General features: G+C 40.9%; 1 long non-coding RNA gene across 1 annotated transcript; it reads right to left on the bottom strand.

The window, feature by feature from the left end:
* Window positions 1-17523: 17523 nt before the first annotated feature.
* Window positions 17524-22808, bottom strand: LOC142829447 (uncharacterized). Its single transcript, XR_012903859.1, has 3 exons — window positions 22524-22808; window positions 22255-22393; window positions 17524-17913 (listed from the first exon to the last, which is right to left on the bottom strand). It is a non-coding gene; the product is annotated as an uncharacterized LOC142829447 (long non-coding RNA).
* Window positions 22809-23466: the final 658 nt, after the last annotated feature.

The raw sequence follows: 23466 nt of genomic DNA, 5'->3' as shown, positions 1-23466 counted from the left end.
TTCCGGGGCACTGATGGGGATGCAGTTGGGGAAGCCAAGGGCGCGGAACCACCAGATGATGGCGTCCGGGTCGGCAAGGCGGACCACCCTGCAGAACAGCACCCGGTTGATGGCCTTGACCACCTGCAGAGAGACACAGCAAACCGCAAAACACTGGGGCGTCCGGGTGGCTGGGAGTGCTTGTGCCCTGGCACTGCCCCGCGCCCCACTCCCAGAAGCAACCCCCCCGGGCGGCTTGTAGTACGACCAGGACAGACCAAACCCTCCGGTGCGGGGCACTTTTGCCTCCTCCCCCCCACCCGGGGCGGCCCATCCCCTCCTTGCAGCCTCCCACCCCCCGGCCCAGTGGCCAGTGGGTGCCGTACCTGCATGAGCACTGTTCCGACGGCGGATCTCCCCACGCCGAACTGGTTCCCGATGGAGCGGTAGCTTTTCAGCGTGGAGAGCTTCCAGAGGGCGATGGCCACACGCTTCTGGAGGGGGATGGCGGGCCTCATGCGAGTGTCCCATCGCCGCAGAGCAGGGGTGAGCCACTTGCAGAGCTCCAGGAAGGTGTCCCTCTTCATCCTGAAGTTCTGGGTCCACTGTCTGTCTCCCCAGAGCTCCAGGATGATGCGGTCCCACCAGTCACTGCTGGTGTCCAGACACCAGATGCAGTGGGGCACGCTGGCATCCGGGCGCTGCTGCGGCTCCTCCATGGCCCCCAGGGAGGCCAGGTGGAGAGGTAGGGGGCTGACGTGCACCAGGTGGTGCCAGGCAGCTTCCAGCTATTGCTAGCAGGCTTGCAGCAGCAAGTCCAAAAACTGCACCAGAAAGCCCAGGGCGAGCTCTGGCTCCATGTTGCCAACTGTGGCAGCGTCCCCAAAGGGGACACAGACAGGCGCAGAGAAAAACGGTTTGCTGTCCCTTGGCAAGGTAGGCAAGCAAGCAGAAAAGCTGAGAACCGGCTGTCCAGGGGGGTCCCTTTAAGCACGAGCCTCAGATAGCCTCAGACAGCAGCCATACAAAGCAATTACTGACCTGATTCCCTGCTGGAACCGGTTTCAGCTGCCCTTAAGTGCGCCCCAGTGTCCAATCGGTGTGGACGCGCTAGTTTGAATTAGCAAAACGCTAATTCGAACTAGTTTTTAAGTCTAGATGCGCTAATTCGAATTAGCTTAGTTCGAATTAACTAATTCGAACTAAGTTAGTTCGAATTAGTGCTGTAGTGTAGACGTACCCATATAGAGTACCAAATACTTTATATCTTATACCTCCATAGGATTTTAAAAAGGATATATGGTTTTATAAAGGACCCTCTGCCTTCGTATACGTATGATAGCATCTACGTGCTTTCTTTTCAAGCACTAACAGGCAGTGGACTGAGTCTACCAAATGATTTCACAAGGATTGCAAAATACAGTGCACAAGTGTTTGCATCCACAAATTTGCCCTTGTTTTGCAGCCGTGGTATTGATCCTGCTACTTTCCTTCATTAAAACATATGCCTCTTCCGCTGATGTCAAGACAGTGATGTGTCTGAGAGCATTTGGGACATTCCATGTAGTACAGCTACAGGGAAAGGTTAATGGGGAGACTGTACTGAATTTTCTCAAACCTAAAAGACAGGTCAGGCTTGGTGACAATCGCTGATTTTTTACATTTCCCACCCAAACTGACTGAATACATCTTTTAATATAGGACTACAGTAGAAACTTTTCCCTCCTTCACTCTCATTTGTTCCACACAGCTCAAGGATGGACTAATCTGTTTGTCAAAGGCTGGAGAAGGATGGCAGGAGACAAATTGCTTGATCATTATCTTTGGTCCACCCCCTCTGGGGCACCTGGTGCTGTCCATTGTCAGCAGACAGGATACGGGGCTAGATGGACCTTTGGTCTGACACAGTATGGCCATTCTTATGTTCTTATGTTCTTCAGCAGGACTACAACCATCTATCTCTGCAGCCTCTGGACAGATGCTTACTGTCTAACCCAAATAATACAGCCAATACTTCATGGTGGAAGAACTAGACCAACCCTTTTAATCAACAATTTTTAATGAAATTTTTATTTTGTTAACTCTTTTGTGTATGGTTTTAGTTATATACACACTGCTCCTTCTTGGCTTGTGTCTATCACCAAACCAATTAAGGCTGTTTTAATGCTCCTTTTTTGTAATATGCTGGGTCAACATCTCTGCTTCATAGCACTCCTTTTCAAATAGGAGGCTTTCAACTTTTACTTTCTATTCAAATGTCTAATTCAATGACTTTTTAAACTAACAGACTACAAAATTCAAATGTCAGTGACCATCTACTAAATATGGCTGATGGAAGGGCTAATGTAAATGGAGATAAACGATAACAGAGATTAAAGAAACCTATAGGTTTTAATTTGAGATAGATTCCCAAAGAACATTAAGGATACACCTGGATGTTTTTTGAGTTTTTTTAAAGTTTTGTTTCATCCACCATTGTCACAAACCTAACAAACACATTGGCAGCCAGGATGTAAAGAAAATGTCTGTGTACTGATGGAAATTCTTGATTCTTTCTTTTCAGACTGAAACAAACATTTTCACACACACACACACACACACACACACACACACACACACACACAAATATTGTGCTTATAGTGCCTTTTTAAACCATTGAGAAAATTATAATAATTCACATGAATAATCCTACTGAAATCAGTGGCACTACTAACAGTGCATAAAATTAAAGACATACATAAGTTCTTTGCAGAATCAGGAGCTTCACTTCTATAGAATACTATTAGTTTCATCCTATTAAATTTCTTAAAGTACATCTACGCTGCACAGCTATTTTGGGATACTTGGAGGTATCCCAAAATAGCTATTCCATGTCTACACAAACCACCCATTATTTCAAAATAACGGTCATGCTATTTCCCCATCCCAGTAAACCTCAGAGCACAAGGGTTAAATGATGGCTCAAAATAACATGTTATTTTGAAATTTGGCACTGTGTTGATGTGCCAAATTTCAAAATAAGCCATTTCAAAATAGATTTAGGATAACATATGCTTTTAGGGTGTTGTGTAGACACACCCATAAGAAGAGGTCCTGTAAAGCCCATAGAGCTTAAGAGAGAATGAGATAATTTCTGCAGATTTTAATAGAGTTATTATTTATTAATTTTGATTACCCAAAATATGCGGAGAATTAATTTCTGCTATAAGGTCTGGTATAAAATTTCTGTAGAAAGGAAACTATATTCTATGGTTCTTTTCCATGTGAGGAGGCTTGAAATCTAACTTTGCATCACCTTACTTAATGCTCAGCTTCCTTACAGAGGTACACAAGTGTAGAGATCTACAGTGACATTTCTTAAACATTTGTGACTTTTAGGAGTAGCAACACTGAATATTAAACCCATGCTTCCCAATGCAATTTCCTAGTACCTGAACTGAATTCACAAATAATTGCAATGACTCTTTACATTTTTAGGTACTGCTTTTCCTAATTCATAACTAGTAGTAATGTGATGAAATTCAGAAATGAAAATTTAGGCTGAATATCAGGGAAACCCTCCCAATATTGAGTTCTAGCTTTATTAGCATTATTACATGATTATGATTATTTTGTATTTGTTATAAAAAGCCTAAATTTTGGGGAACTGCAGATGAGAAGGCATATTACCTGCCCCAGAGATTTCAGTCAAACTTTAAACACACATTAATTAGGTATCTAGCATTTTAAAACAGCATAGAGGTTTTGCTGAAATCAAAAGAGTTACATCAGTTTATATCAGCAACGGTGTGACTCAACATTTAAAATAAATATTAGATCAATGGGTGACAAGATCCCTGGGATGCAACCTGAGACTGTGGGAAAAAAGAAGATTAAGGGGGGACATGATAGCGGTTTTCAAATATCTAAAAGGGTGTCACAAGGAGGAAGGCGAAAATTTGTTCCTCTTGGTTTCTGAGGACAGGACAAGGAGTAATGGGCTTAAAGTGCAGCAGGGGAGGTTTAGATTGGACATTAGGAAAAAATTCCTAACTGTCAGGGTGGTCAAATATTGGAATAAATTGCCAAGGGAGGTGGTGGAATCTCCCTCTCTGGAGATATTTAAGAACAGGTTAGATAGACATCTGTCAGGGATGGTGTAGACGGAGCTTGATCCTGCCTTGAGGGCGGGGGTCTGGACTCGATGACCTCTCGAGGTCCCTTCCAGTCCTATTATTCTATGATTCTATGATTCTATGACCTTTACTCTCCATCCTGGGCTGTCCCTCACAATGCTTTGCTAGTGTCAAGCAGCCATCCCTCCAGGTACTGTTATTACTCAGCGTAAGCACATATGAACCCACACACCCAGTCAGACTGAATGGATGCTCCCAGGGCCACTCACAAATCACACAGAGAAAGGCACCAGCCAAATCCCCTCAGCTCCCTGCACTGTTCCTCAGGATTAGACCATCTTGCACTGCTCAAGACAAGCAGTACCAGTTTATGACCTGGTTCACCACTTCATCAGTGGAAGTACACCAGAGATGTACACCAGCCTTTAAAAACCTGAGCAGATTTACCAGACATTTCAGGGAAACGCAGTGGTAAAGATAAACAGTAAAGTAAGTTTGCTGATGAAAAAAGTGAGTGTAAGTGAAAAGCAAAAAATCAGAGTGGTTACCAAAATACAGTAAAACTCCATTAGTCCGGCATCCAATGCTCCAGGACTCCTGATGGTCCAGCACCATCAGGAACCCAGAAGTGCTGGGGCAGCCAGACAGGCTTCCCCCATTCAGCTGCTGCTGAAACTGACCAGCAGCTGAATCGGGGACCCTGGGGGAAGAGCAGCTGGGGTGCTGCTGGGTTGGTCCCGCAGCGCCGAAGGGCAGCGCTATGGGATCAACCCGGCAGCACCCCAGCTGCTTTGCCCCAGGCGTCGGGATTCAGCCACTGCTGAAACTGACCAGCAGCGTCAGTTTCACCAGAAGGCTGAATCTGGACGCCTGGGGCAGAGCAGCTGGGGTGCTGCGGGGTTAGTCTCATAGCGCCGCCCCTCGGTGCTGCAGGACCAACCCGGCAGGACCCCAGCTGCTCTGCCCCAGGGGTCCCCAAGTCAGCCACTGCTGAAACAGATCAGCGGCTGATTTCAGGAAGCCCGGGCAGAGCAACTCTGCCCCGGGCTTCCTGGAATCAGCCGCTGATCTGTTTCAGCAGCGGCTGAATCTGTCCCAGGCATCCACAAGAGCAGCTGGAGTGCTGCTGGGTTGGTGCCGTAGCGCCGCCCCTCAGTGCTGCGGGACCAACCCAGCAGCACCCCAGCTGCTCTATTGCAGGCATCCCTGATTCAGCTGCTGCTGAAACTGACCAGCAGCAGCTGAATCAGGGACTCCTGGGACAGAGCCTGACTATCGTAAGGGGGGGCTATGAGGGGTCTGGGGTGGCATCCCCTCCCACCCCACTCCAGACCCCTCATAGCCCCCCCCTTCTGATAGTATGGCATATCTGATAATCCGGCACCCCCTGGGTCCTAAAGGTGCCGGATTATCGGAAGTTTACTGTAAAGACAAATACAAGCAAACAGTCTAAACACTCAATCCTATTAAACTGGGAAACATCTAGATTAAGTAGTTTTTCTCACCCCATTGAAAATTGCAGTTCACAGTACACAGGCTTCACCCTTGAAACCTGGCTAGTCTCCTTTGTTGGAGTCTTTTGTTTTCTAACTGTCCTTGTTGATTGCAGCATAGGCGGGGAAAGGAGAATGGCCAAGCATTGGACCACTGTGTTTTATTTGATAACCTTCATCCATGTGCTTGGAAAACACAAACCCAGGCATGTCTGGCAGGCATTGTTGAGTCACCAGGGATGGGTGAGCAACTCCCTGGTTGTGGCCTTGTGCAGGTGAGTCCTTGCATTGTAACTCCATTGCTGGATAATGGCCTTTGATGGTTGTTTGACACCTGCCTGAACACTTGTTACTTTGCTTGCTGTTGTCTCCGGGAAGCTAATACAGCCGGTCCCTGAGTTGCGAACCATCAGTTTATGACCATTCACATTTGTGACCAAAACTCCCATTAAGCGGTCGTAAAGGCAGTCCCCGAGTTATGAATGCAACCCATGCTTACGAATAGCGTGGTCGCAATGTAACTCAATGGGGTCCGAGTTACGAACATTTCGAGTTACGGTCAAGTGTTTGGTCCGTAACTCATTCGTAACTTGAGAGGCTGTTTATGACTGGTTCCCCATTTTACAGCATGTTTTACTGACAATCTTACAAACAATCTCATAAATATGCATATTCAGATGGAACAATAGGTTTCAGCACCTTTCCAACAATTTTACTTATATAAAATGTCACAATTATATACAAATCATGAAGATGGCAGTTAGGTAAGCATAGCTCTGGTGTTAAGGGTGCAGGTTTTTTACACCGCTGTGAACCATAGCTGTAGGCACCTAAATTGTAAGTTTCAACCACACTTACGGAAGTTGAAGGATGATGGGGTTAGATGAGAGATGAAATGAGAGGAGATCAAAGTCCAATGAAGGGCAGAGAAAGTTTGGTGGGAGCTGACTGTTTTAATGTAATGCCAATAGTGACAAAAGGTAAGCTGGTAATCAGTGAAATTGATGAACACAAGTACTAACACCCATTTACAGGAAATTAGAAGTATTAAAAAATTAGATGAGAGGAGTTAATAAAATAAAGTCACAGGTAAAACCAAAACTGACAGTTATCAGTGATGCCATTATCTTTATAAGGTAGCAAATGACCCAAGGGGAGACCTTATAGGTGGCAAAGGTGTTGGTGCAAGGTGATAACTTAATTTTCAACAGTAATAAGCAACATAAGCAGGAGGATTAATATTGTAATGGATACTTCCTTAAAAATTATTTCCCAGAACTGTGTTTTGAGCTATATATTCCAACATCTTGGAAGCTCTCCAACTCACTGAAAGCTTGGTTCTCAAGAACCGTGCTCGTCACCTCAGAGGAAGAAACCTAAGCCAAACAACTCATATTGCTTGGATGGGGTAGAAGCTTGGCTCAGTGACTTGGCTGGCCTATCAGCTAAAGAGCAGTACTATTTCAGAGATGAGGGACCTCAGAAAAATTTGAAAAGATTTGGGCTAACTTATTAGAGACCTTTGATTCCTAGCAGATCGGAAGTGAAATGCTGCTTTCCCTGCCCATCTTCTTTCCTTTCCCTTTTCATTCCTTCGTGTTGTTCTCTGTTGTTGTTGCTTCTCCCTTTAATTTGGGGAGGGGGAGAACAATACAATATACATAAAAAGTGATAAGCAAATCTCATGCAGCTTGGTTTAGGGAAAAACACAAATATCTGGAGGCTTATCCCAAGCCTATCAAAACAATTCCGACCTTGTCAGAAACAGAAAAGTGGGTTGGAAATCTCACAAAATCTTATTTCATCACAACATTCCTAACATGTCCTTTCACTATTTCTCTGAGCCAATTTTTTTTTACACTAGTGATTAAACCATTGCCAAGGCCAAAGAACATTTTTAATGAGAGGAACATAGCTAAAAGAATAATATTCAAAAATGCAAAACATATGTATTACTGACTACTTTAGATTGACCCTGATCTGATTTGAAAGAATTCTCACTTTAAAGACCTTGTTCCTTTACTGAGTAATTTGTTTATATAAACGTGTTTGTAATTTACTTTCTTTGAACAAAGTATATTTCACAGAGATATTTCTTTACTGACATTTTATTCACTGATAGTCTAACTCCTTCATCATAATAAAGTCACTCTCATTTTGTATGGGTCACTTCTGAAGTTAACACAATTTTTTCATGTACTTTTAAAAAAAATTTTAAAGATTTTAAAATACACCACTTGTTTCTCATTTATACCGCATACTGGGGTTCATCTTGAAAAGTGCTCTATAAAACAAAAATCACTATTACTTGTTTTATTGGGAAGAAAGAAAAGTGTGTATTTTTTGTTTTGATTTTGAGATACAAATGAATATACCACTAATTCCAGTGGCCTGCAAGATTTTTTGTGGATGGAAAAAGCTTAAAGTCTGTTTTTACAACTTATTTATTACAAATTATTATTTTTAAAGTTTGGAACCTACTATACAAAAAGTAAATTTAGAAGAACTGAAATACAACTGATTATGGAAAAATATTCATTGAGAAATCTCTGAATGGTTAACTCTATTTGGGATGTTACCACAGGAACTAATTAGGTACAAATTCATTGCTGTGAACAAAATATATACAGAATTATCTGTATTGAGGATGTGAACCAAAAATCATGACATTAGTGGGATCTATCCATATTAATTATTAATATTATTTTCACTACAGTAGAGTCTAGAGATCCTTCTGGATCAAGGCCCCCGGAAGGCTCTGTAAAATCTCAGAACACAGTGTCTTTATGCCAAAGAGCTTACAGTGTGGAGATAAGACAAAGATTTGGAGGGAAGAATACCAAAGTGATGGTTGCCCAGCAGATCAGTACCAGAGCTATGACTAGGATGCAGGTTACTTGGTTGCCAGTGCAGTACCTTATTTACTCAATCACTGCTTCCCAAAGGCAGGAAGGGGTGTGCTTTTCCTGGTAAGTATTAATAACTACTTTGGGAGAGGGCAATGAGAGACTTCTAAGTGTCCTCTAGAGTATGTCAGGGAGCCTGCCAGTCCTGAGAAACCTGGCTCCACCTGCGGGCCCAGAGACTGGTGATATCCTGCTGCAGTACTGAAGAGCCTACAGAGCCTAACAACCCCCCACAATCTGATGGCTGCTGCTGTACAATAGGGAAATTCAAGCTGGGGCTCTGGGGGCTGGCAGGCTCCCTCCTGGTGCCTCAAACACTGAAATGTGGGCAAGTCTCTAATGGAAGCGTGCCAGTCAAATCTGTCAGCCCAGAAAATAAGCATTATGCTTGGCATTCATATTTTAGAGTAGGAAGTAAGGAAAGTGATAAGGTGTATATTCTGTTTATGTTATGATAACATCAGCCAGGGAACTGCTAACAACATCCATTGGAAAACTAATTTCTAAAGCATCTCAGCCTTCATCAGCTTAAGGGACAATCAACTAAAACTTCAGCCTGGATGCAGTTTTCAAGCTGTCATGGGGCTGTTCATTCACTGTTGGGTGCCTCTTTGTGGCTGCATTTGAGGATCAGCACCCTTTAAGTCTGAGGCCCCCTGCCTCACACTTGTGGTTTCTTCTTCTCTCTTCAGGACTCTGAGCGATTCCATTTCATGACTGAGCCCTCCAGCCAGATCACTGTATAGTTTTTCCCTTCTGGGAATCAAAGCCTCATAGCATCAGCTGTCTGCATGCCAGACGATTGTCCAGTCTTGGCAAGGTCCTGTGCCATTTTCCCAATAACCACCTACTACTCTGTGTTCCAGGCCAGCAACCCTATGTTCTGCAACTCTAGTTTGCTTGATTGCAGACACTGTTGCAATTTCTCTAGTCTCCTTCTTACTTCCATCACCTATCCTCTGCCCCCATTTCCTCACATTTATCACCCCAAATTCCCTACTCTCAGGGAGTACTCATTGTTTCAGCTTCTTGCCAGACTTTTTAGCCCCAAACACATCTCCCTTCTTATAATGGAATGCTAAACTGTATTATACGGTTTATCCACAAGGTGACACTATGTGTAAAATACCCTTATTGAAACTAGTTTCAGAGAGGTACCCGTGTTAGTCTGAATATGCAAAAGCAACAAGGAGTCCTGTGGCACCTTATGGACTAACAGATTTATTGGAGCATAAGCTTTCATGGGCAAAGACCTATTTCATCAGATGCATTTAAATCTGTTAGTCTATAAGGTGCCACAGGACTCCTCATCGCTTTTATTGAAACTAGTGTCCCAGCTATTTAAAGAAAACTCATACCTGACAGAGCATTAAAGGATTTTATGATGATCACATCTGGTGTGCATAAGCAAGCTCCATAGCCAGTTTGTATCTGGCACAGGAATATGACTTGGTGTCAGGAGTAAATTAAGAACAGAAAAAAAGGAAAATAGCAAAAAAGGCTGCAAACAGAAGGAACCAAGCAACAAAGAGTGTAGGATATCATCAGCATCTCTCCTCAATACTCAAGAGAATATCAGTGTTGACAAAACTTCCCAATGGGCAGATTGAAAGCAGTATTTTATAAGATTTCAAAAAATTGGAAATATACCAGTATCTTCTCTAATTTATGTTATGGCAAAGAAGAGAATATTTTTGGATCTTTTGACATAACTGGAGATAGCTACAAAGATGGCTATGGAAGGATTCTAGGGCTAGGTCTACACAGCACCATTTTTTTGGAATAAAGTCAGTTATTCCAAAATAATGTAGTGCATGTCTACACAACAAGACAGTTATTTCGAAATAATAGGCTTCTTATTCTGATTTCTGTAAACCTCACTGTATAAGGAGTAAGGGAAGTTGGGGAAAGCATGCTCTATTTTGAAATAACTGCTGTCTAGACAGTGCCAAAAGTCGAAATAAGCTATTTTGACTTAAGCTATGCAATTAGTGTAGTTCAAGTTGAGTAGCTTATTTCAAGTTTAGCCTTGCTGTGTAGGCACACCCTCGCTGTGTATGATGCACACACTATATCTCAGAGACATAAGGTTTATAAAAGAGAATGTTTTCACCAGAGATTTCAACATCCATGGGAAGTGTTCATAAGAAGTCTGCATGCATTGGCTGAAAACTGTGATTTTGGGAATATAAAAACCGAAAATATCACAAATGAACTACTGAGGAGACATTTAACCCTAGCCTCAGCTATACAGATAGAAACATAGTCAGAGTCAAACAACAGAACAGAAGGAAGGAGCAACTAGAAAAGTTTGAAACTAGCTTAAAAACTATAAACAGACACTTATGTGATAAAATGAATTACCATAAAGCTCCCAGAGTCAAAAAAACAGTAGTCCCATGGGAAGCAGGACAAATTTCAACCTATATGTATAAGGCATGGAAAAAGTCATAGCCCAAGAGAAGTTAGATGTCCAGCTAGAGGCATATGGTTTGGTGTATGTATGAAATATGGCTTGTTTTCAGTTGTTTGCCACATCAAAACAGTCAGGGAGTTAACTCATCCTACTATATATTTTAGAAATATGCATCTGTCTGTCTGTTTCTCAGATTGGGAGTCCATTTGTTCAAGATCTCCTTCTGAACAGGAAGACCTCCGACCACACCAAATTTGGTATGAGGTTTCCTCTTATCATAACTTAAAGCAAGGTCAGGGTTTGATTGTGTCAGGATAATGAGATGTGCCTGGAATTTGATTGTTTCTCATAAACTAGAAAGAAAGGAGTCTGGCAGGAAGGAGTTATATCGCAGAATGACCACAGGAGGTAGCAAGGGGCCAGAGATGGGGACTGGGACAGCAATAACCCCACTGGACCATTGGGAACAGGAGTGGAGAAAGGGACAGATAACCTTTATATATGTCAGAGAGTTTCTCTGTGTGCTCAACCTCTGCACATATTTTCTCCTTGGAGGTCAATCTGTGCCTCTTGTACTTTTAGCTTTGACAGGGATTTAAGAAATGATTGAATCAGACAACTAAGCTGCATTTGAATTCATCTGGTTTTGCAACTGCATTTTTGTAAATGGAAAGGGTTTGCCACTGAACTGATACAAATGGACTGGATAGAAAGGGAAGATGGGTGCAAATTGCATGCAAATAGGAGAAGCTTTCTGAGGAAAAAGATCAATATCGGAGATTTCCCATTATGATGTAGCTTCTGAAACATGGTTACTGTTATCCTGAATTGCTTCATGATGTGTGACTTTGTGCCATTTAATATCTAAGGTCATAAGCCTACATATCTTGTTTTTTGAGGATAGTTGCATGGTGAAATTACCATACACTTTCCAGATCAGATTCAGAATTCATAAAACCTGGCATTTTACATCAGCTTTAGAAGATAACTTCACAAATGAAGATCCCATCTTTTACTGGGTTTTCTTACGGAAGAATAATATTTCAAATCCAAGTTATATATGCTTTTTAACTGTAGCTGTAACTCTGAGGAAAATGGAAATGAGTAGTTTCATTAACTTGCGTTTAAAAAACATCTTTGCTTCAAGAAAAAGGCTATTTATTCATCTACATGACACTGCAAATGCTTTGGATTAAAGTACTTTCATTACAAAAATGGTGGGAAGGTAAAATATAATTAGGCTCAGCTAGATCATTTTAATGTTTGATTATAACCAACTGAGCGAGTACAGATTTTCACACTGGCACTAAGTTCCTGGTGACAAGAGAGTTACATATTCTTTGTACAATAAAATATGAAATTTACATGCAAAGTGATATGTTCTTTTGATGCACACATAGAACTCCCATTAGCTTTATTTGGAAATATATGTTCCCATCAAGAGGAAAATATACCCTGTTAAATTCTCAAATATCATGTCAGTTCTTGATGTCTCGTATTACACAACATACTCCCCATACAGTGGAAAAACTAATAACACATAGGGCAGATATAGTGCTTTTCATCTGAACATCTCTAAGGATTTTCAGAAGGAGAGTAACATTAACTCCATGTTATTGATGGGGAAATGGATATATACAGGGTTGACTTGACTAGCAAGAGATGTGAAGGGTAACAAGAAAGGTTTCCACAGGCATGTTAGCAATAAGAGGGTGATCAGAGAGGGTGTGGGGCCTTTACTGGATGTGGGAGGTAATCTAATGACAGATGATGTAGGAAAAGCTGAAGTACTCAATGCTTTCTTTGCCTCTGTCTTCACAGACAAAGTCAGCTCCCAGACTAATGCACTAGGCAACACAGTATGGGAAGGATTTGGGCAACCCTTGGTGAAGAAACAACAGGTTAAGAAACATTTAGAAAAGCTAGACATAAACAAATCCATGGGTCTGGATTTAATGCATCTGAGGGTACTGAGGGAGTTGGCAAATGTCATTACAGAGACTTTGGCTATTATCTTTGAAAACTCATGGAGATTGGGAGAGATCCCGGACGACTGGGAAAAGGCAAATGTAGTGCCCATCTTTTAAAAAGGGAAGGAGGACAATCCAGGGAACCACAGACCAGTCAGCCTTTCCTCAGTCCCCAGAAAAATCATGGAGGGGATCCTCAAGGAATCCATTTTGGAGCACTTGGAAGAGGGGAAAGTGATCAGGAATAGTCAATATGGATTCATGAAGGGCAAGTCATGCCTGACTGTAAGCCAGTAGGACTCAGGGAGGGGTGCCTTTCCCCTCAGGATCAGTGGGCAGCCACTCTGACCCACTATACACTGTTTAGTCTGTTTGGGATTAGAGCCCGGGCCCTTGCTCAGGGCAGGTGTTCGGAGGTACAAGCCCTTGTTTCAGGGCCGGGCGGAAAAGTAATACAAACCCGGCCTCTCTTCAGGGCAGGGTGGCACAGTAAAGAGTCAAAGCCCAGACTTCGTTCAGGGTTGGGAGACAAACAAACAGTCAAAGCCTGGCCTTGGTTAAGGGTGAGGTGGCAAAGTAAACAGTTCAAAAAGCCCAGCTGGGTCCCCTTGCTCAGGCAGGGATATGTAGGCTGCAATTCAGGGACACCCAAGGGGGGGAGACTGACACCCAAGAGTAGGGTGGCGGGGGGGGAGGGGATGCAGGCCCACCCTCTCCACTGCATCCCAGCCCAGGACTCTGGTAGCAGCAGAGCAGTCTGCTGCTGGGTCAGCGGGGATTTGCTTCACAACTTACTGACCTAGCACTGGCTCACCCAACAGGCAGTCGGCTTTCCCTGGGCTCCTTCCAAACTCCCCTTCCTGCTGTACCTGGGTCTAGGGCCAATCCTCAGTTCTTGGTCACTCTGGAAACTCTGGTGTGGTAAGCAGTTCTTTAAGTTCACCGTCCAGTAAGGGCCCTGGCAGCCCAAGCCAGTTCTCTGCCTCTCCTGAGTCCAGCTCTTCCCTTGGATGCACAGGGGAGGTTTCTGGCTCCTTCGGGCATTGACCTCTCACTGGCCTCCCTGGTTACCTTTTATAGCTCTAGCCCCGCTCATGACTTCCCATCAGGTGGGTCATCAGGGCCTGTTGTTGCCCATCAAAGCTCAGGGAGGGGTGCCTCTCCCTCGGAGTCAGTGGGAGGCCACTCCGACCCACTACACTGACCAATCTGATTAGCTTCTATGATAAAGAAACTGGCTCTGTCGACATGGGGAAGTCAGTGGATGTAATATATCTTGATTTTAGCAAAGCTTTTGATGTGATCTCCCACAATATTCTTGCCAGCAAATTAAGGACGTATGGATTGGAAAAACGGACAGTAAGGTGGATAGAAAGTTGGCTAGACTGTCGGGTCCAATATGTAGTGATCAATGGCTTGATGTCAGGTTGGTGGTTGGTTTCAAGCGGAGTGCCCCAAGGATCAGTTCTAGGGCCAGTTTTGTTCAACATCTTTATTAATGACCTAGACGAGGGAAAAGATAGCACCCTCACAAAGTTTGTGGATGACACTTAGCTAGGGGGAGAGGAAGATACTTTGGAGGGCAGGGATAGGGTCCAGAGTGACCAAGACAGATTAGAGGATTGGGCCAAAAGAAATCAGATGAGGTTCAATAAAGACAAGCCCCCTCGTGAACTTGTGCCATGTTGAGTTCATATCCTCCATCCCAGAAGTCAACCTTGTTTTTTCTGCCAAGTTTAAATGCAAATGAGGCTTTCATTTTGTTTGCTTAAGATGTATATCTCGCTTATATATAAATTATCTCCTGTCTGGCAAATCCTATTAGCCAACTCTGCCTTGGTTATGTCATTTAAAACATTTTTAGTAGGTGCATAACTCCTCAGACAGAGTTAATACATACACATCACAATTATATGAATAACCAGTTTGCCGCCTTCCTTTTGATATGTCAGATGACATTCTATAAAGATGAATACTAAGAGCAATGTATTAGGTGTGGCAAGTTTGTTAAGGCTTACAGGAGTTGGACAGAACAGTGAATCCTTTGCCAGAAGCCATGGAGGGGTTATTAGGCTCATAATACCCTAACGGGGAAGAAGAGCCAGTAGCTTTCCAAAAGAGCTTATAGTTCAAGGCACTAATCCTTGATGCACCAAAAATAGTAATAATTTGGGAATTAAGGACAGAATCTATGCTGGATCAGTTCTGAGGAGCCATGCCAATTATATCAACTAGGGGTCTGGCCCATAAAGTCTAAAACAAATTGCAGACTATATATGATCAGATACTGACCCTTTCATTCTATTCAGAAAAAGCCATTTTGATCTACTAAAAGCTTGGTTGGCCTTCATCAGTAGCTCTTGCAGCAGTTACACAAAATTCAAGACTGATATTGTTTCATAATGAATGCTTAGACCACCACACAAGTCACATGGAATGTTCTCCTTTTGCTGCAGAGGCATAGGCGCTTACAGATGAATCACGGGCCTGTCTTAGCTACAGCAGAATCTGCAAAAAACATCAGTCTTGTCTTCCAAAAGCAGCAGGGGAAATGGCAGCAGCACATACTGTGGATGCTGCCAGATAGTCCTGTTTTGCTGGAATTTCTGATTCCTCAAATGTTTAACCCTTTGATTAATATAATTCATAATAGCATTATACATGCCTCCCATGCGTTCCTCCCCGGCCCCCACTTCACAGTGCTCAGACCACCATGCTAGACTTCATAATTCATATAATAAAACCACAGCCAAAAACGGAGCTATAAAACTGCCCCCTAAACTAGAGCACCACAGAAATAAATTGAGGGTATATTAGAAGGTCAGAGAGGAGAAAAGGGAGAAGTTCCTTAAAATATTAAAAAGCCCACAGACAAATGCCTGCCAATACTGAAATAATGATTTTACCTTAAAAACATATCTATTTTCTGAGAAAAGATGCTCATTAGCCTTAACTCATCTAGTAGCACAGATCCATCCCCTATGGCCCTTTTGAAATAACTGCTCAAATAAAAAATGTCAGCAAATGTCTGTGTACTATGAAACCTGGCAAACTTCTGCTGAACAGCAGCTTTCAGACTGTACAGGCTTGGAATAGCGGATTTGGCTGTAGGGGGTGGTTTGTAGATCCTCTTCTCTGGCGAATAATGCAGTGGTTCAAGGAGCTTACATGCCAATCTGGGTCTGTGTATATTCACACTTTTTAAAGTAACTTGCAGTTCACAGAGACCTCCTCATCACACAGATTCCTATCTGTGAATCTTTGGTAGAGTCTTGGGCCAAATTGGAAACCAAGCCCAGAATGTTCCTAGATCTTACTCAGCCTAACCATAGTGTAAAGACTATACATACATGCTAAGAAATACCAAATCATACTAGAGAGATATATACATTTTGACCCCAATGCAGCAAACATATGTGGACATAAGTAAATATACATATGGGGGAAAATTAAACTATGCTTCCAAAAAAAGGAGAGACTGAAACAGATTGCTCCTCATTCAAAGCAGCTATAAAACAGGAGGAGGTCTCTATTCCCTTGATAAGGGAATTTTCCAGTGGCAAAAAGACTACCTAGCACTCCCTGTATATCACCACTTTCTGGGCAGTGAGCAACCAGGGTAAGGTAGACCCCAGGATCAGAACAAGCATCAAGGTTTCTTAAAAGAAAATTAATTCACCTTTCTGAACTATTCTGATCAAGGCTCAGCTGCAGCTCAGAGTCTGTCCCCAAATGTCCTCTGACTTGCAATTTGTAATTTTTATATCCAATCTGCTGTGAGGCTCTAATTTTCATTGATTGAGACTAAACTAATATTCCACAACATTGAAGCCAAGAATAACAATACCAGCTCCTTTGCCATTCATCATATGAATGAACTAAATGTAATTAATGGCAAATATGAATCAAAAGAGACATGGTCCAATAGCTCAAGTCAAATCTCCATTTAGTGAAAGGGAGAGGAAGTGAAATTACAGGCATCTGAAGCCTGGGGATTCGTGGGATTGAACAGGAGCAGACACAAAATGCTGTGAATGAAGAAGTATGAAGGTTTTGGAGGGAAAAGCTAACAAATAGACACACAGTAGTGGCATTTATAAGGCCAAATGTGACCAGGTAAAAAGCCAGCAAAGAATTCCAGTTTCTCAAACAACGTAACAGGTTTCCAGATTCAAATGCAGTGTTGCACTAAGCAGATATTTATTGTCCTGTGGCAACTCGGGTTGCAATAAGATAACAATTTTATATGGTACGAGATCAAATCCCCATTCTCATTTCAATAATTGTCAAAAAGGAGGATTGAAGTTGTGCCATTTAGCATTTTAATTGCTAGCTTTGTTTTGAGTGTGGATTAATTTTATGGCTTATTATGTTCTTGTAATAATGTTATCCTAAGAATGAACTACAGTATTAAAGAATGAAGAATGTATCACCCTCAGTACAATATCCTGTGAATTAAAATAATGTTCACTACCTCGACCTTTTCTATATTCTGTGATGGACTGAATGGTTACAGAATTTTTCCCTCATTAACAACCTAACTAAAAAATAGCTGAATTGATGGTATGGGCACCAAGTCAAAATACACAATAATTAAATTATCAAAGCAGATGACTATATTTAAGAGGATACATTAACTATCAACACTCCAAATCCTCCAATTCGGTGACATAACCTGGGATGAGAAAAGAAAATGATACAAGGAAAAAAAAAAGAGTTCTGTGACGATGGGAGAATTCGCATTAAGCCCTGTAAAATTGTATTGATACAAAAGAGCATTAGAGCAAGTTAAATATTAAGACTTAATTTAGATAATAAACATATCACTGCAGAGACAAGGCTTAAGGTTTACTTGACAATGAATTTCAAATAAAATATTTATAAGCTGCTTTAAATTCTAAGGTTCTGACAGCCTTATCATATCCATACAATAGTTGACTGATACCAATGCTACAAATTAGCCATACTAAGCCTTTCTCTGGGTCTTGTCCTTGATGCAGTCCTTATCCACAATAGCACTTTCACAGAATTAACCTAGAGATATAATGACACAATAGTAGGTTTAATAGAGTAACAGGAATTGAGCCATGTTATAAAAATAAAATCATTACTTTACAGTAGATTTACCAGTTTACTAGCTTCTTGTAGCAAGATTTTTCTTTTGATTTTAAAACCAATCTGTATTTGTTGGACAGTGGATGATTTAAGGGATCAATAATGTTCACTACCTTGACCTTTTCTATATTCTGTGATGAACTGAATGGTCACTGCTCTTTTCTCTCATTAACAACCTAACTAAAAAATAGCTGAATTGATGGTATGCGTATCAAGTCAAGATACACAATAATGAAATGATCAAAGCACTGTATTATAGCAGATTACTATTTTTAAGAGAATATATTAATTATCAGCACTCCAGATCTTCCAATAATTTGCTATTCACTGTTAGATTGAGCACAGCTAAGAATAATTAATATAGTTTAGTAGTGTTATAGGCTCAGCACAGAGTAACACCTACAGTTAATGTTGCATATTGATTTATGTTGTTATGAGGATTTTTCTTTAGAAATCAGTAACTTTGAGACTATGTCCTCATTTTTTGTCAGAGTCTGCAGGGCTGGAGGATGAATATTTGGTTAATTTGGGATGAAAAGAGTAAGCCAGTACCCAAAAATAGTTGTTTGAAAATAATGTTTCATAATTACTTTTTAAAACATCTCAAAGACATTTCTTTGGAAAACTTCAGAGCTCAGGCCAAAAAAGGTTTAGGTGATCTGCTTTGTCAGCTATTCACTGGGTCTGGGAAATGCCTTTTGATATTTTGGGGGATTTTGTACATTTATTTGTTTAGTTATCAAATGCAGTCAGTGAAAAAGATTCTTTGGCATCTTAAAGATGTGGTGGAAGTATCCATGTATCCAGTGGTACTCTGCAGTACAGGCCAAGAAAAGATAATAGGATATTCTTGGAATGTAGTATCTCGTGTAAATTAGCTATGTAATATGGAATTCCTCTACCTGAGGGAATAGGCAGAAATGAAAGGGAAGAGGAGGAGGAAGAGGGTGAAGAATATAATATGGTGGCCATCAATGATGGCCATATAAGGGTTTCCTAAGGGCCTCAGTTCCCACACTATCTCCTAAAGTTGCCTAGAGTCAGAGAGTCTGGGATCAATTTCTTAATCTTTAGGAATATGCATTTTTCCCCACTATTTATAAAGTTCTATACATGAGTCCCTAAGGCAATATAAAAATGATTTGATTCTCATATTATAGTGTATTCTTTGAATAGTAATAGAGATGTAGCCGTGTTAGTCTGGTCTTGCTGAAACAAAAGACAGGACTATGCAGCACTTTAAAGACTAACAAGATGGTTTATTAGGTGATGAGCTTTCGTGGGCCAGACCCACTTCCTCAGATCAAATTTGATCTGAGGAAGTGGGTCTGGCCCACGAAAGCTCATCACCTAATAAACCATCTTGTTAGTCTTTAAAGTGCTGCATAGTCCTGTCTTTTGTATTATTTGAGAAATAGTATACGATCATGTAAAAAATACTGCTTCCTAATGCACACATAAAAAAGGGCACAATTGGGGGGGTCACGTCACCTTGCTACCTGGTCATTCTTTTAATAAAGTTTTTCCAACACTGAGGTGCTAAAGCAGACCAGCATACCAAGCACACAAACAGCCCGCAAAAGACATGCATCTACAAGCTCAAGTGTGAGTGTTAAATGAATGAGGAACACATCCAAAGGACATCCTCTAGGAAGAATTGGCATCTGGAAAGAGACCCAAACAATGCCCAAAAGGGCAATTCAAGGATGTGTGCAAGACAGACGACAAAGAAATGGACATGAACTGGGAAGACCACACTCAGGACCACAAACTTTGGAAATTTGAGCTCAATAAATACCTCCTGAGTTATGAGAGGAAGCAGTCCAGGAAAAAAGAGTTCATAGAAGGCCAAAGGGTTGAAACTTCTCTTTTAAATGCAACAGATATGGCAGAGATTGCCTCTCTCAAGTGGGTCACTTCGGCTACAGCCACAGCTGTCTTAAAACCACTTGAGTACATTCTTTACCTATAAGGAGCATGTGTCCATGGTCTCAAGGCTAAAGGATGCCTACTAATAAAGGCAGCTATGTTTCTTGGGAATTCCTCCATCTCAGCAAAATCCCTAGGAAGCTGGTTAAGCTGCTTTTAATGTTGCTTTAGGCCATTAGAGATGTGCAAAGCAGCCTTACTGGATTTCAGATGTGACCTTTCATATGTTCTGAAGACAAAATAGGCAATTTTATTGAAGTCAGCATTGGTTAGTTGTTCAAATTCCTAACCAGAAATGAAATCTTTTTGAGGTAATCCTATATTTAGGCTGCTACACTTTGACCAGAGTACATCTAAAATTAGCTGCACAATTTCACATGAGGGATGTTTCAGGATTGTAATTTCATGGTCTTTCTTGACAATGAAAAACTGATTGTTTATAAGCATTTACGCACTCCATGGGAAAGAGGAGGATATAAAGTAGTATTTCAAATGAAACATTTTCAGATTGCTATCTACAAAACTCTGTTTAAAGTGGATTAGAACAAGAAATTTTACACTCCCTTTCCTAGCTTATATAAAACAGCTGCAAATTCAGTTTGTTGACTTCATCTTTCATTTTGATGTGCTTTCTTTTGATCCCTAGGAAGAAATATATTTATAATTTCCAGAAGAAATGCTTCAGAGGTAAGTGGTATCCAAATATTGTTCAGTAGACATAAAAAATGTACAGTGTCAGTGGTATTTGGTTGTGAATTGATGATGCATTGCAGAAGGATACAGAGACATCGTTCCTATAAAACTTGTAACATTATGGTTTAGGGACTATTTAACCTTTAATACAAATCATTTTTTATTTTCCCACTGGAATTCAATGCACTTCATTCTTTTATATTAGATTTCACTTTTCTCCCCTCCTTGCCTGTATTGTGACTACCGCAGTTTTTGGCTTTGTCAAGGTGGGAAAGGAAAAAATAAAGACTATGGAGGTTGATTACATGGCACAGGAAACTGATAAGTTTAATATAAAGAACACCAAAAATACCAACTGTAATCACAATAGCTTTTTAGTATAAATGAAGATGAAACTGTGTTTTCAATAGAGTGAAACTGTTAGGTACTTTGAACTGGCAAAATTAATTTTATATTGGAACTCTAATATTGCTCATTCTAGAAACTAAAATAAAGGAATGTTGAGACAGATTTAAACCCAAAAAACCAGGAAACAAAATGCTAAGGAATCTTAAACTATAAAGAATCTAAACTATAATCTCTTTGGTCTCTTTTTGTTCTTCAGCCTTTTTCTTTCTTTCCCTCCCTTCTTTTGCCATGGCTCCTTGCATCATACAAATTCTTGCAATACGGCTTGCTGAAGACATTGTGTGCCCAGCAATATAATTAGAAGTTCTTCCATTATATGCAAGTAATCACTCAGGCCTCAACTCAGCAAAGCACCTAAGCATGTGCTTTCTTGAAATCATCTAGCTTTAACTCCATGCTCGTGTGCTTTGCTGCATAGCAATAAGGCTTATGCTCATGTCTAAGTCCTTTGCCAATTCAGGCTACAAACCTGCAATGAGCTCTGTTCAGACCAGAATAACCTAGGTTATTGAATGGGCTGCAGGAGTTATTGAATGGGCTCCTTCATCTCAATGGGCCCAAGATGATCTGTCAGCATAGAGTAGTTGTGGTAACTGCACTTGCATACTTAGATTTTGTGGGATGTGCCGATTGAACCATAGCAGCACATTCATTGGATGCAGCAAGAGCATATGGCTCTCACTGTCAATGCTGTGTACAGTCAGCATGTCCCTCACTTCATATGTCCTTGCTTTACATGTGTGATACTTGAGAAATACTGGTAGGGGGAAAAACGATGCAAAGAAAACCAGCAGAATCTGGCAACCCTGAGCCACGTGCAAGAGTCAACAACATGTATCATGGGTCACCCATACAATCCCAATGGGACACATGTGTCCCACAGGCCACAGGTTGTCCACGACTGGCTCCAACCAACTCTTTGGTACTCTAAATCAGTGGGGCTCTGAGGAGGCCCGTGATCCACCCATAAGGAGTTTATCATAGAGCCAGGGCTTTTAGCGGAGTATCTTGTGTGACTCTGCATGATTTATAGTATATATCTTCAACCCATTTGTGTCTCACTTTTATGTATAAAACCCAATAAAAAGATTAATTATATTGAGTCTTTATTACAGGATCATATAATAATCGTGATTATATAATAGTTCTGTTTATTTTTGTGTCCAAAGTTTTATTTAGGGGCATTTTACTTTTATTTAACTCTAAAGAAAAAATCAATATAGAACATACCTGTAGATGACTATTTAAATTACATAGAACACAGAGAAAGGTTTCATGCCTCATCTGCAGTTATGAAATTACACCCATGAGAATCAGATCGAGGGTTTCATAATAGTTTTCTTTTCCATCATTAAGGAAGGAAGAGACCCTTAGAAGAGAGAAAAACATATTTAATTTCATGTACTTCCCCCACCCCATAATGGGGGGTATATACTGGAATAAACATTGCTCACAGGCCAGATCTCAATCCACCATACCTGATATAGTTTAACACTTACTGTCTTACTTGGCTTTTTCCCCTCCCTTTTCCATCCACTTAAGTTCAGACTCCATCTGCTAACTTGCTGCAGCAATTCACTCCAGTTAATGACTTCCAAAGATGAAACTAGTAAAAAAGTATTTATCAAATTACTGGAGATTACAGCATTTGCTTCTCCAGTGTTGATTGAATCAGGAGCCATTCTGAGAAACAGAGAGGTTCTCTCTAGACTAGTGGATGTTCTTATGCTTTAAGCACCTGTGGGACCTTCGATGAGACAATTGATCTCTCTGCACCACAATTCCTGATCTGTAAAATGAAGAAGATAGTGTTTCTTTTCAGCACTCTTTGTCTGGCTTATTGAGTCAGCTTGGAAGTAGAAAGGAGTGAATTGTTTTCAGCAAGCAATTAATGCCAGAAAATATATTTTTGAGTATCAAAACTGTTCACAAATTTAGGTCAAACTTAGCAAATAGCTTCATCCAAAATAACATAGAAAACAAAAATTTCAGAACTGTCAAATAGACTGCTCTGTCCTTTTTTCAAAATAGTTTTAGAAACAAAATATATTGAAATGGCGCTTTCTAAATTAAATGTTCATTTGAAACAGTATTTTGTTTTGAACATGTCATTTCAACTTAACATTTTGTTTTGTAATGTTATTTTTGAATCAACATTCAAAACATTTCACATAATCCAAAGAATTTTTTCAGGATTTTCATATATTTTTGTTTGTTACATTAAGAAAAAACTGGGGAAAAACAGTTTTAGTTCTAAACTAACCACTTTTTTTCCATGCCACTGAACTGAAATAGCAATTATTTCCTCAGAACTAATTGTAAGCCTTTTGCAAAACACAGTCTCTCACACTGTGTAGTTGAAACACTTCTAGTACAACGGGGTTCTGATTTTGGTTGGAGTGTCTCAATGCTACCATAATCCAAATAATTATAATACCGATT

The sequence above is a fragment of the Pelodiscus sinensis genome, chromosome 5 (assembly GCF_049634645.1).
Source record: "Pelodiscus sinensis isolate JC-2024 chromosome 5, ASM4963464v1, whole genome shotgun sequence".
NCBI classification, from domain to species: domain Eukaryota; kingdom Metazoa; phylum Chordata; order Testudines; family Trionychidae; genus Pelodiscus; species Pelodiscus sinensis.
This window is presented reverse-complemented; position numbering and strand designations above follow the sequence as displayed.